The sequence below is a fragment of the Leptopilina boulardi genome, unplaced genomic scaffold (assembly GCF_019393585.1).
Source record: "Leptopilina boulardi isolate dan_hultmark-lab unplaced genomic scaffold, ZJU_Lbou_2.1 LbouV2_327, whole genome shotgun sequence".
In the NCBI taxonomy this organism is placed as follows: domain Eukaryota; kingdom Metazoa; phylum Arthropoda; class Insecta; order Hymenoptera; family Figitidae; genus Leptopilina; species Leptopilina boulardi.
The window spans coordinates 2,320,317-2,333,248 of NW_026137893.1; the positions used below are offsets into that span (position 1 = coordinate 2,320,317).

At 30.2% G+C, this 12,932-nt stretch overlaps 1 protein-coding gene across 2 annotated transcripts in view; it reads right to left on the minus strand.

Annotated features, from left to right (window-relative positions):
* LOC127284934 (uncharacterized) overlaps positions 1–12,932 on the minus strand; it is a 530,987-nt gene that overhangs the window by 70,234 nt on the left and 447,821 nt on the right. The window contains exon 1 of one of the 2 annotated variants that reach the window (XM_051310657.1): positions 3,041–3,549. The exons of the other annotated variant lie outside the window; for it this stretch is intronic. The gene's annotated coding sequence lies outside the window, so the exon portion shown is untranslated. Of the gene's footprint in view, positions 1–3,040; positions 3,550–12,932 lie in introns of those variants that run through there. 2 annotated transcript variants of the gene reach the window in all.

The window sequence follows — 12,932 nt, forward strand, 5'->3', positions numbered from 1 at the left end:
TAAACTAATTAGATGAATCTCTAATAGTTTTTGTAAGTTTGTGTTCCAAAAGTCTAGCATCTCTGACAATGAACGACATTTGCATTTTACAAGTTTTGTGAACAGATATAGGATATTTCTTCTTTCTCCGAGTCTCGCATAATTTGATTGATCAGTATTTTTAAAATCAAAAAAAGTTAAGTAGATACAATAAAGTCTTGCTATTATTGACAGAATAAAGCAAATTACCCATAAGAAAACTAGTAGCTACATTCAATAATTTTTTTGGGGGGTGTTTTGGTAAAAATTTCGTCAACTCTCTTTTTCTCTTCTATTTCTCGTTCTTCATGGGAATGTGTTTTTCATCGAAATTGGTGTCGCAACGGAGGCGGAAACGAGATGTCCTGTGGGAATTGCAAGCCTTTAAAACGGATTTACGACAGACGGGATTCTAGATCGTTTATAGGGTGGACTTCAGGAATCGTTTTATCGCTCGTTAAGCGCATCTCTGTCGACCGCCTACACGCGTTTTACAACAAAAAAAAAGAAGAAGAAAAAGAAAAAATCTTCAACTAAAACAGTTACACGGTCGTTGCATGTGGACAGAAAGCATCACTCGGTGACACATCTGTCAGGGCAGATTTCTTTCGCGTCTCGAAATGATTGTTTTGCTCTCTCACAGAAAAAAAAAGGTTCATCGAGCAAAGTTTATTTCCCAGGCGATGAATCTTTCTTTTTCTAAACTAAAAACTTCTTTTGTAAATAATAAAGAAAAATTTCGATAAATTATATTTTCGAAAAAAAATAAAATTTTGCCATGGGAACTATTTTTCGATTTCTCGGAGAATTTTGCGATTGCAAGCACATTTTTTTTTTTGGCTGATATATAGAGATTATAAAAAAAAGAGTATATAATTCAGGTAAAAATCGTTTGCTTTCGCGGTAACTTTCGCGAACTTGGAGGATTGAGGGGGCGAGTTTTTTTTTTTTTATTATCGAACGTGCTCTCATCTCGGCTGATACCTATTTTTATTCTTTTTCACCCCTTTCTGTTTTTTTTTTCTACTTCTGCCCTCGCCTCGGTTAAAGTACGAGTAACAAAACGCGCGAGTTCTCTTTTCGCTCTGAGAAAGGAATCGGATCCGGATGTTGAAGCGATTGGATTTCGTCGTTGATTCCCTTTTGCTCTCATGCGCGCGATAACCAAGTGTCCCGAGCGTAAAAGAATGTGGTAAATTTTTCCTTTTGTAAATAGGAAAATTTCGTCACAAAAGAAAAACTTTTACACGAATGTTAATTAATTTTTAATTTCGAAATTTAATATTTGGAAGTAAAACACGTATAAGATAAAAAGATAGGAAATTATAATAAGTAAATTAAGACTTTATTGAACAATTATAATGTTAATTTGACAAACATAGAATTGACTTTAATGTAGATTCTTTACTGAATTCTTTAAGTGAGCCGTACAAAGTTTAATGCTAAGTACTATAATAGCACGACTGACAAAATCCTTCAACCTGGAATTACACTCAGATACCTCAAGTACCTGGTTTTCTCTTTCCATTTAAATTTTACTTAAAACCTTTAATATTTATAAATATCATTGAATTTCCAACAAATACCTCTCGCCGATATTTTGGATAATCATCACAAATGTACAAACACATCATCGACGTTAACATTTTTTTTTTTTATATTTAAAAATATTTTTTATTGGAAAAGAAATTTTTTTTCGAAAACGAATCGTTACAATCGAACTGAAACGGGTTTTTTGAATATAGATATATATTGAAACGAAACTCGATCTTCTGTGACAGAAAGAGGGTCAATCGCGCATGATATTTCTTTGCGAAGTGAAATCGAAATTCAAACGGGCACAGATTTATTTTGCACGCAGCTGCCGCGAAATCAAGGCCGAACGAGTAATTAGTCGAGATAAAATGAAAAACGAAAAAAAATAAAATCCAAACGAGATATTTTGCCTTTCGTTCCAAATCTCTTCCCGGAATAATCGCGCGACGGAATTTTATTTCTTTTCTCAAAACACATTTTTTTTGGAATTTTAATACTTTTTAACTGCTCACAATTTTTTTTTTAAACTGCGACTTTAGATCGATAAAAAAAACTCACGATTCGAACGAACACAATAATGAAAATTTTTCACTGAGACTGATTTTTTGTCCGTTACCTAATCACAAATTTTTTTTTGCCACTTCGAAAGAAAAAAGTTTCCAGGAGCCGATTTTGCAAAATCTCTCTTGGGAAGATTTTGAGTGATTCTCTCGAGAAAGTAAGGCAATCCTCCCTTTTAGGGCCGCAGGTCTGTCACACTAAAACACAAGAGAGAGAGCACACGAAACTGGATACTTTGAGAAAAGCAAAGTCGAGGGTTGTCGAAGAAGCCGAGGGCGAGGAATTTGATCTAAAATCTGAAACCCGGGAATATAACTCACTTTTCTCGTAAAATCCTTCTATGGTGAAGACGAAGAGGAGAAAGGAGAGAAGAAAAAAACGTTCATAAATTTTTCACTGTATTTTCCATCAAAAAGTCCCGGTATTTGATCCACACACATATACCACTTGACGCCCATCACTTATTGCGCAATGAAAAAAGAAAAGGCAAGCAATAATAAACTTTCAAGAGAAAAAAATCCCTCGATATCCAATTATTCCTGATAGCGAAGATTTTTTCCGAGAGCGAGAAAATTATCCTCCAAAAAAAAAAACAGTTAACTAACCCACACTATTTTCAGAGAAAAAAAAATAAGTCGAAAATGGCTAATCCAACTTGTGGGAGGATTTACAAGAAATTTTCTAAGAAAGGCAAGAAAAACCGTCACTTGTCATCGGGAAGATTTTTTTTTTCTCTCTCTCGAGGGTGTTGGGACAATCAAAAGAACTTTGAGCGGATGGTTTACACGTGGGTCGTGTCCCGTAGGCACAAACAGCGTGAGATCACTCGTAATTTGAAAAAAATCCCTCTTTCCGGTGAGATAACTTTTCAGAAAACAAAAAAAAATAGAATAACCAAAATACACTTAAAAAATCCTAGTCGTACCTCAAAAATTCGGGTGACAGGTTGTCGTTTTGCTACGAACGCATTTCCAAAAAAAATATGTGTCTCCACAACACTTCACTTAAATGTGCAAAAAGCACAAAATTCACTAACACTAAAAAAAAAAAGAACAGAACACTTTTACAGAGCGAAAAATAATCGCTCTGTCACTGTGAGACTTAATCTCCTTGAGATCATTTAACACCACTTTTGTTTTTTTTTTTACTTGTTCACTTAGAAATTTTTCCAAAAATTATCCTCTGGGCACTGTAGCACAAATTTTTTTTTTGCTAAAAAAGAAAAAAACAATAACTGCCGAGCTTTTGAAAAATGAGAAGAGGGTTTCTTTTTTTCAGTTCACAAGACAAATTTTGTGAAATTATACGTTACATAGAGAGAGAGAGTGTGTGTTATAAAACCCTCTGAACCCTCGTTCTCTAAACTGAAATGATGCTCGTTTAGCAGCGGCGCACGGCACACTGTTGCTTGAGGTTTTTGCTCGTCAGTTCAATCCCCTCCGGTAGTGCAACCCCACTGCCACTCTTGGTTGGTCTACCCCCACCATTGAGATGCTCCCACCACAGTTGGCGAGACTTTATACCCCCACCATTATTCTTTGGCAATCCTCGCGCCAGTCGGTTAGGGTGCGTAGAGCGCACACACGCCTGTCCCTTTCCTCGAAAGAAGAAAAAAAAAAAAAGAAACGAACCAGAAACATTGTATATTTATTTCTGATTATCGAAACTTTCAACCTGCACAATTCTTACATTCTACAATAATTAAAAAATTTCTTTTTTATTTCGTAATTAGATAATAATAATAGTAATGAAAATGTTTTTGGTAAGTTAGTGAGAATAATAAAAATTAATATTAATAAAAAACAAAAGATTGTTGAATAGAATATTTTTGAATTATTTTAATTATTCTTCACCAGATGGCGCTGAGCAGTACTAAATATTATTGGGTTTGCCTATCTAGATACTTTTTTTTTTGTCTCATGTCAGGTGTACACATTGTACGGTTCATTTCAGATCTATTTCAAGTTTTTCAGTGTATAAGCCAATTTTCAATGGTTCAATAAGGTGTTAATATAATTTCCCTGTTTTTTTTTATCTTATACGTGTTTTATTTCCAAATAACCTATCAAGTCCAACAGTAACAATTGTGGAATGAACGAAATGAAGTTTCGTATTAGATAATTTTTAATATTTCATTTATTTATTTTTGTGTATATTTTTTATTATTATATTACTTAATTTTAAGTAATGCACTGTTTATATGTGAGTTCATTCACCCCGTCGTTGTCATCATTCGCACATTAAACTTATTATATTTCTTTTTCAGTCTCAAAAAAATTCGCTTGAAATGAAAAAACACAATTTTATACCACGTACCTAATTAGTTATAATTTGTAACTTTAATTTAATACTCGGTAATTAATTTATTTGATTTATTGTGAATATTGCTTTTTTTTAAGTATCTCATTTGTTTATTTGTTTCAATTAAATTTTTATTACTTATTTTACTAAAATTTTTTTTTTATAATTTACTTAACCTAACATAACCTTTTATTTTCAATTTATTTTATACTTTGAATATTTTTTTAAATTTCGTTTCCAAACTCTATATGTTTTTCCAACGTTTACACTTTTTTTATTATGGAAATTTTTTAGTTTTCTCAAAATATGATAAAATATATAACACACATATTTAGAGCAATATTTTTTGTTTATTCTTTAAAAATATTAAAAAACTTTTTTGGAAAAATATTTCGACAGTTTTAGGTTATATATATATTCTTGAAATGTTAAAGAAAAAAAAAAGTTTTTAAATTTTGACAACTTTTAGAGAGGTTATATGTTATTGTATAATCAAAAGTTTTCTATACATATAAACTTTGTAAATTTAAGTTCTTTTACGTATCTTAAAATTGTATATGACAAAAAGCAGAAAAGCAATTTCTTAAACAAATTTACAATTTTCTGAAATAATAATAAGAAAATTTGATAAAAGAAATTAAAAATCGTTGAATTTCGCAAAAACATGGAAATTAGGTTAAATTTTCATTTATATTTACTAAAATTTAAATAATTCCCAGAAAAAATGGATTTACAGATATGCTAACTGATGTTTGCTATCAGATCTATCAAAAATTAATAACCACAGCTAAATTTTTTGCTATAACAACGAAAAAGTTTGCTATGATAATCACAATATCAGTCTTAATTTTTAAAAATTTATTGCCACAACAAACTTTTTTAACCCCACGGCAAATTTCTTCGCTGGCCCTATATTAGCTAACGTAATTTGATGTGACAGCAAATAATTCGCTGCGACAGTAAATTTTTTCTATGCATGTTGCAGTCTTAGATGATAACCTATAAAAAAAATCACAATAAGGACAGATTTGATTGATTTCTTAAAAAAAAGTAGTAAACAAAATGAAAACACAATAATTAAATCTACCCGTTTTCATAATAAACTGAATCAGTTTGAGAGTGTAATGGAGGGGGAAAGGGGGGAGGTCGAGACAAATGAGAGGGAAAGTGAGAGTATTAGAGGCGTCTTTATTTTCAGTGTGAGTTAACTGACTGGCTAGTAAAGCAGTTGAACAAAAGTAGTGGGGGTTATGTCTGTGGGAGGGAAAAGCAACGATGCGTAACTTTTCGGGTCTATATATGCGAGACACTGAAATGTGCGATCGTTCCTTCGCCGTAAGGTGCTGCCCTCTAGTCACTCAACATCCAAAATCCCCCAATGTTTTCACGATCACTATATACGAGGCTCACGCAGTGGCTCGGCTTCCGAACGCAGCAGCCAGAAAATATATATATGTAGAGAGAGAGAGAGAAGGAGAATCAGGGAGATTGCATCGTCAAGATCGTTGATCTACGAGTGTCGTCGAGAAGGCCGATTAGCATGGTATTTTAAATACGAGTCTCAGTCTACCGACTTTAATAAAAGCGGCTTCCATCCTACCATTTATAAATATTTCCGGTGCCGCGCAACGAAACATTACGTTTGAGATGTCGAGGAGATTTTTTTTCCCTCCTCATCCTCCTCCTTCTTTTTCTTCTTCTTCTATATATTTCTTCTCGAGGGACGTCAGTCAAGTTCGGGAGAATGAAAGGGACCGAAATGAGTGAAGGTTTATTTGTTTTATCTACTCATTTATATGTTTGACAGAATTTCACTCAAAAGAAGACAAAAAAAAATGTAATTTTTTTTAAGGTTATGTATATGATCTAGGGAATGGAGAAGATAAATTAACAGTATTATCAAACATTCTCTAAATTTTTATGTATATATAAGAAACATGTGTGTAAATATTTTTGTGGTAAAATAATTGTGCAATATTGTTTTTCAGGTTATGTTCTTGGGATGAAAAGAAATTTACAAATATTCTGAGTGACTGTTATTAATTAACAATATTGAATTATTAACTGCTTGTATTTGGTCATATATAAATTGTATCATATTAATAATTAAATGTTTTACAACAATATGTTATTTAATTTAAAATTTTTAAAGTTATCATTTAAACACATATTCACATATTTTACTTCTTGAAATAACCAAAACAAGGTAAAAAAACCGCTGCCAAGTTGAAGTATGAACTTTTTGTGTTTATAAATTCAACACTTTGCTTCCCCATGAAAATTTTTTGTGATCAATTTATGATAACTTATTTGGTATTATAGTAATAATTTTAAAAAGGTGTTAAGTTGTATTTTTGGGTATTTGCAGAGATAGATTTTTAACATCAATAATTTCGTAATATTTCACAATAAAAAGTTCAATAATAATAGGTCAATTGATTCGTTTTTAAATATTCTCCAAGTTGTTCATAACACTTTTAAAGATACATAAATATTTTTTAATAAATATAAGGCAAAAAAGGCAGATTTTTCAAAATTTTTCAATTTCAAAATGTTAATAACTCTGGATAAAATAACAGTAGAATATTCGCTAATAGGTCAAAAGTTGCGTCTTGAAAAACTCTACAAAACTATATAGAGATAAATATCTACTGGTGTCAATACATTTTTTTAAATTATGGGCAAAAAACGTTTTTCTTTAATTTTTAAAAATTCAATAACTTTGGAATAGAATATCTGTAGAATATTCGCTAACATCTCAAAAGAATATATGCGCGTCTTAAAAAACTTTACAAAATTAAAGAAAAATATTCATAGGTGTCTTATCATTTTTTTAAAGTTATGGACAAAAAACGATTTTTCAAAAATTTTTAAATGAAAAAAAATAATAGTTAATCTTTATTAATATTGCTCTAAGTAATCTCATTATTTGTCCGCTAGTTAGACCTAGAATTTAAGAAAAAATTTATCTCTTTAGCTCTTATATATGTAGTATTCGAAATATTTAAGAAAATGTAGTGTATACACACATACGCGCGGAACGACATTTTTTAAAAATGTGATTTTTGGATTCCTGAGGTCAAAAAACATAAAGATACATCAAAAAATTAAGTTCGATTTCGGTATTACAATGATTTCTCCATAAGGAAGCAACTGTTCATCGTGTGCAGCACCAGTGTATATTTCCTACTTGGTATTTATAGAAAAATGAGTTTCAATCATAATATAACTTTTATTATTATTTAATAATAATATTAATTGATAATAATTGATTTGTATAAAATATTGCAAATACTATCAACTGTTTCATTAAAATATTTTTTTAAATATCAGAATCAATTTTGGGGTCTTTCTATTGAGAATTAAGTTCCATTTCGTAACAGCCAGTATAAATTATTATTATTTATTATTAAATTAAATAATAACACGATGTGCATAAATCGAAAAAGTTTTTAAAAAGTAATATCTCTGTACCGGAAGTACTTGAGAGATTTACACGAGCGCACGAAGCGCTTTTATAGTAATAAATTTCCATCTCTCTCTCTCTCTCTCTGTATGCCGCTATTTAAAATCTTTTGAAATTTCAATTTTTCTTTTTACTTTTATTTTCGTAGAACGGCTGATAGTTATATAGAAAACAAAGACGTCATCCATTAACCCGTGACATTGGGTAGCTGAGATCGTATCGCTGACCCTTTTTCAGCAGCCTCGAGGTCATTATGCGAGCCACGCGCTCGAGTCCTTTTGTTTCCGTTTGTCCAGGGAAAAAGCCGACTCTCCTCTCTTATTCTCTCTCTCTCTCTCTCTCTTTCTCTCTCACTGATTCGTCGAATCTCTTTGGATATCCTTAAAACAAGCATGTTTACAGATTTTTCAATTTTTTTTTCTTTTCTTTTTTTATTTTATCACAATCGATTTCAAAAAAGGCGTCTTCGATTAAAAAAAAAAACCACAATATTTAATTCTATTTTCTCGTTAAAATGCGTGAAATGATCTTTGTCGTATATACGTTAAGTGAGCAGCTTGTTTTGAGTTCTTTTTTTTTTTAATCGATTAAAACCCTCCAAACTTTATATTGTATATATATATACACAATGTCGATACCCTTTCGTTGCTGTTCACGCTCAAAGTAATCCGATAACGATCTTCTTGTCATGAATTTCATGCGTGCGAGCTCGAAAGTATTTTAAGTCAATCATTCAATCTTAAAATTTTAGAATAAAATTATAAATATTATTATATATATATAACTTTCAACAAGTAATTTTCAGAAAATGATATCAAATATCGTTTTGAAATGACAGTAATCCCTTAATCTTTCTTTCTTCATTTGGATTAAATCTCAAAAGCTTCTAATTCCATAAAGTCACATTATCAAACTATCGCAATGTTAAAAGTTCGAATTAACAAAAGATTGAATTTTAAAAAAGTTCGAATTACAAAAAGATGGAATTTCAAAAAAATTTGAATTATTAAAAGTTCTAATTATCAGAAAATAGAATTTTAAAAATTCGAATTAGCAAAAAAAAACCGAATTTCTAAAAGATGTGTCAATCATTCAGTCTTAAAATACAAAATAAAATTAAATATTTTTCATAACAGAACCAAATTTTCCGAACATGTTTCCAAATACCATTTTGAAATATAACAGTAATCCCTAATCTTTTTTTTCTATTTAGAAAGATTTTCAAAAACCCCATTTAGGACAAGTAGAAGAAAAATATTAAAATAGTATTTTTTTGTATATATACTATATATATTTACAATATTATATATTCTTTGACGGGTCCTTGAATATGTCAAGGATGATAGGGAGAGAGAGAGAGGGGGGAGAGACCTTGGGAGGGAGGGAGGGTGTAGAATGTATAGACAGAGATGAAAGTATGATGGCAAACCCAGGCTCAACACACAAACCCATTATACATCACCGAGGAGTATGTTTAACAAACACTTGGAAATTCGCAGCATCACCTTCCAAACTCTTCGGCAAACAAGAACCGCTTGGAGCATTTCCAAAAAAATAAAAAAAAAAAATGAAAAAAAAGTCCTGTGCCATATAGTGGTGTGCGAGGCGCCACCGCGACCATTGCCATGGGCGCCGACCCTTTTTACCTTCAATTTTGCCAATTTTTCGCTATACTGTATACATTCATATACAGTCAGTTCCGTTCCAAAACGGTTCATTCGGATTTTGCGATGCAATGAATGTCTTTCTAAAAGGACACTTTTGAAAAAAAAGTCCGGATGTAATGTCAAACAAAATGATATAGAAAAATTGTAAATTTTAGTTTTGAAAAGTTGTGAACTGGGAATTTTTTTTTTTTGAAAATTTCTTCCGGTACAGGATGTAATAAATGCTTTTTACTTTACTTGAACTCACTTTCACTTCATTTTACTACATATTCACTGAATTTTCACTTTGGGTTAGCTTTTTTCTTTACTATTTTCTTTATATTAATTTTAATTTTACCTCTTTCACTTCATTTTCAAATCACTTTCACTTCACTTATTTTTTTACTTCATTTTAATTTGTTACTTTATCTCAATTTTACTTTAATTTACACTACATTTTCACGTCGCTAGCACTTCAATTTTATCTCACTTTTACTTCACATGATTTTCACATTATTACAATCTTACTTTCACTTTCACTTCTTTTTATTTTCAAGTCATTTTCACTTCATTACATTTTGAACTTAAATTTATCTTCACTTTCGCTTCAATTCATTTTCACTTCATTTTAGTTTCTGTCACTTTTACTTCGTTTACATTACACTTTCACGTCACTATATCACTTTATTTTCTCATTCACTAAACTTTCTTTTTAGGTCATTTTCACTTCATTACATTCTCAGTTAATCCAACTTTACTTTCAAAAACTATAATGACTATAATGAAACTATAATGACAATTTATTTATTTTTCAGATATGAAGGACTTGAGCGACTTAGGCCAGAGTTTACGCCCTATTTTCTCCGGTTTAAAAATGGGTGTGTTAGAAAACCAAATCGTATAACAAAAAAGGATATTGTATTAATTTGTTTAAAGAAATATGTGAAATATTTATGTAGATATAGATATATAGAAATATAGGTATTTGAAATGAAAGCGACTTGGAAATGAAGTGAAGTGAAAATGAAGTGTAAGTAACGTTAAAGTGTAATGTAAATAAAGTAAAAGTGAGGTTAAATGACAGAAACTGATATGAATTGAAAGTGAAGAAACACTTTTCTTCACTTCACATTCACTTCTTTTTATTTTCAAGTCATTTTCAATTCATTACATTTTAAATTAAATTTCACTTCACTTTCACTTCAATGTATTTGTTATTCACATCATTTTCACTTTATTCTCAATTCGCTTTACTTACTATTCCCTTCACTTTCACTAGTATTTAACTTGATTACTTTCAATTCATATGTTCATTTTCTTTTTTAATTGAGTAAGAGTGAAGAGAAAAACAGTATACTTTCACGACACTTTCACTTCAATGTATTTGTTATTCACATCATTTTCACTTTATTCTCAATTCGCTTTACTTACTATTCCCTTCACTTTCACTAGTATTTAACTTGATTACTTTCAATTCATATGTTCATTTTCTTTTTTAATTGAGTAAGAGTGAAGAGAAAAACAGTATACTTTCACGTCACTTTCACTTCATTTTCATCTTGGTTTTAATTGGCTGATGATAGTTAATTTAAAATAAAAACAATTGAAAGTGAAGTGAAAATGAAGTGAAATTGAAAGTTAGGTGAAGTGAATATTAAGTAAAGTGTGCATGTGAGATAAAAATGATGCAATTGAAGTTAAATTTGAGTTGAAAATAAAGTGAAGCGGTAGTGAAGTGAATTGTAGTGAACGTCAAGTGAAAGTGAAGAGAATGTGAAGTGAAATTAATAGAATAGGAAACCAAGTTTTTGGAAATGCAAAATGATTAATCACATGAGGCAAACGAATGTCAAGCAAAAATATAGTTAAATTTTTATGAGATTTTATATTTCAGACATTTTTAGTTAGCTGATGATTCAAAAATTCAAAATTGCGCTGATCCAAAATGGATGAAATTTGTTTTAATTCGTCAGTTTATTATACAACTATTGGTATTTAGAAGTTTTTGTATACTCTATTAAGATTTTGAAATCAGTTTTTTGATGATTCAAAATTACAAATCCAATATGGACAAAGAAATTTAAAAAAAAGTTTTTGGATTTTAATGGGTATATAAATTAAAAAAGTCATTCAGGTTATTGTTGTTTAATTTTGCTGCAGGTAGAATTTTATAGATGTTTGCTATATATATATTCGATAGAGAGGACGAGTTTTGAAAAAAGGCCGCTCCGACGAATGTTGGGAAATATTTACTCTTCGAAATCCCGGCAAACCCTTATATATATAAACTACCATCAGGGAGTATTCTTGAACCCTTGAGTTCCTCTTTTCAGTAAAAGGCTCACACAGGAGCGACCTACTCTCTCTCTTTCTCTCTTTCCGCGCTCTCTTTCGGCACTTAAGCCGTGTACTTCTTTAACTTTGTTGTCTCGATTGTTTTAAAATTGGGAGACAGAGGGACTTTGTTAAGGAATTTAAGGATTTACAAACTCCGTTAAATTTTTAAAATGTTTATCTTCAACAGGTTTTCTCAAAAATTATATTTATATCACGATTTTTACGATCAAAAAAAAAATTTTATTTACGCATTGTAATTCAAATTTTAATACTATTTACTTGAATAAAATTTTAAATATAATTAAGTTATTTCAAAAAAGTTGTAATAAAATTTTTTCAATTCTCTCACAGCAACGAATATTTCAGAATATCCTAAGAATTTAGTAATATTTTTATTTAAATTAAATTTCAAGTACTTTTTTTGGATATGTATAAACAAATTTAGCTGATTATTGTACCTTGTTCTTATCGTTCCAATAGCTCAGTGTTTTTTCTATCAGACTTTGGGGCGCAAATCATTATAATAAATTAATTTAAACGTGGTGGGTATAAAGCTAATTTATATTTAAAGTTCGGTAGAGTTTTTTAAAGTAATTTTTCAAAAAAAAAGAAATAATCCACTGTTGATCAACTACAAATTAAAAAAAAGAATTTTAAAGACAATAGAAATCAATTTTATGAAAGGAAGGACATTTTCGAGGACATTTTCTATTATTATAAATTTTTTTTCTATGTTCTCTCTTTTTCTCTCTACCTCGGTCCACTATATATCTCACGTGGGTCTTCTCGCGAAGCAAAACCAAATAGAGACATCTCGAGGGACGCGAACTCTTTGTCGCCTTATCGACCAACACGCTTACTTTACTAAGTGGATATATATATATATATATATATATATATATATATATATATATATATATATATATATATATATATATATATATAGAGGGAGACATGTTCTTCTTCAGTCAATTTCTTTCAAGGACGGACCGAACGCTTTATTAAACACAAGAATTTGCTTCTTTCGCTTATATAACTTCCGCCATCTCTCTAACAATCCAAGATTT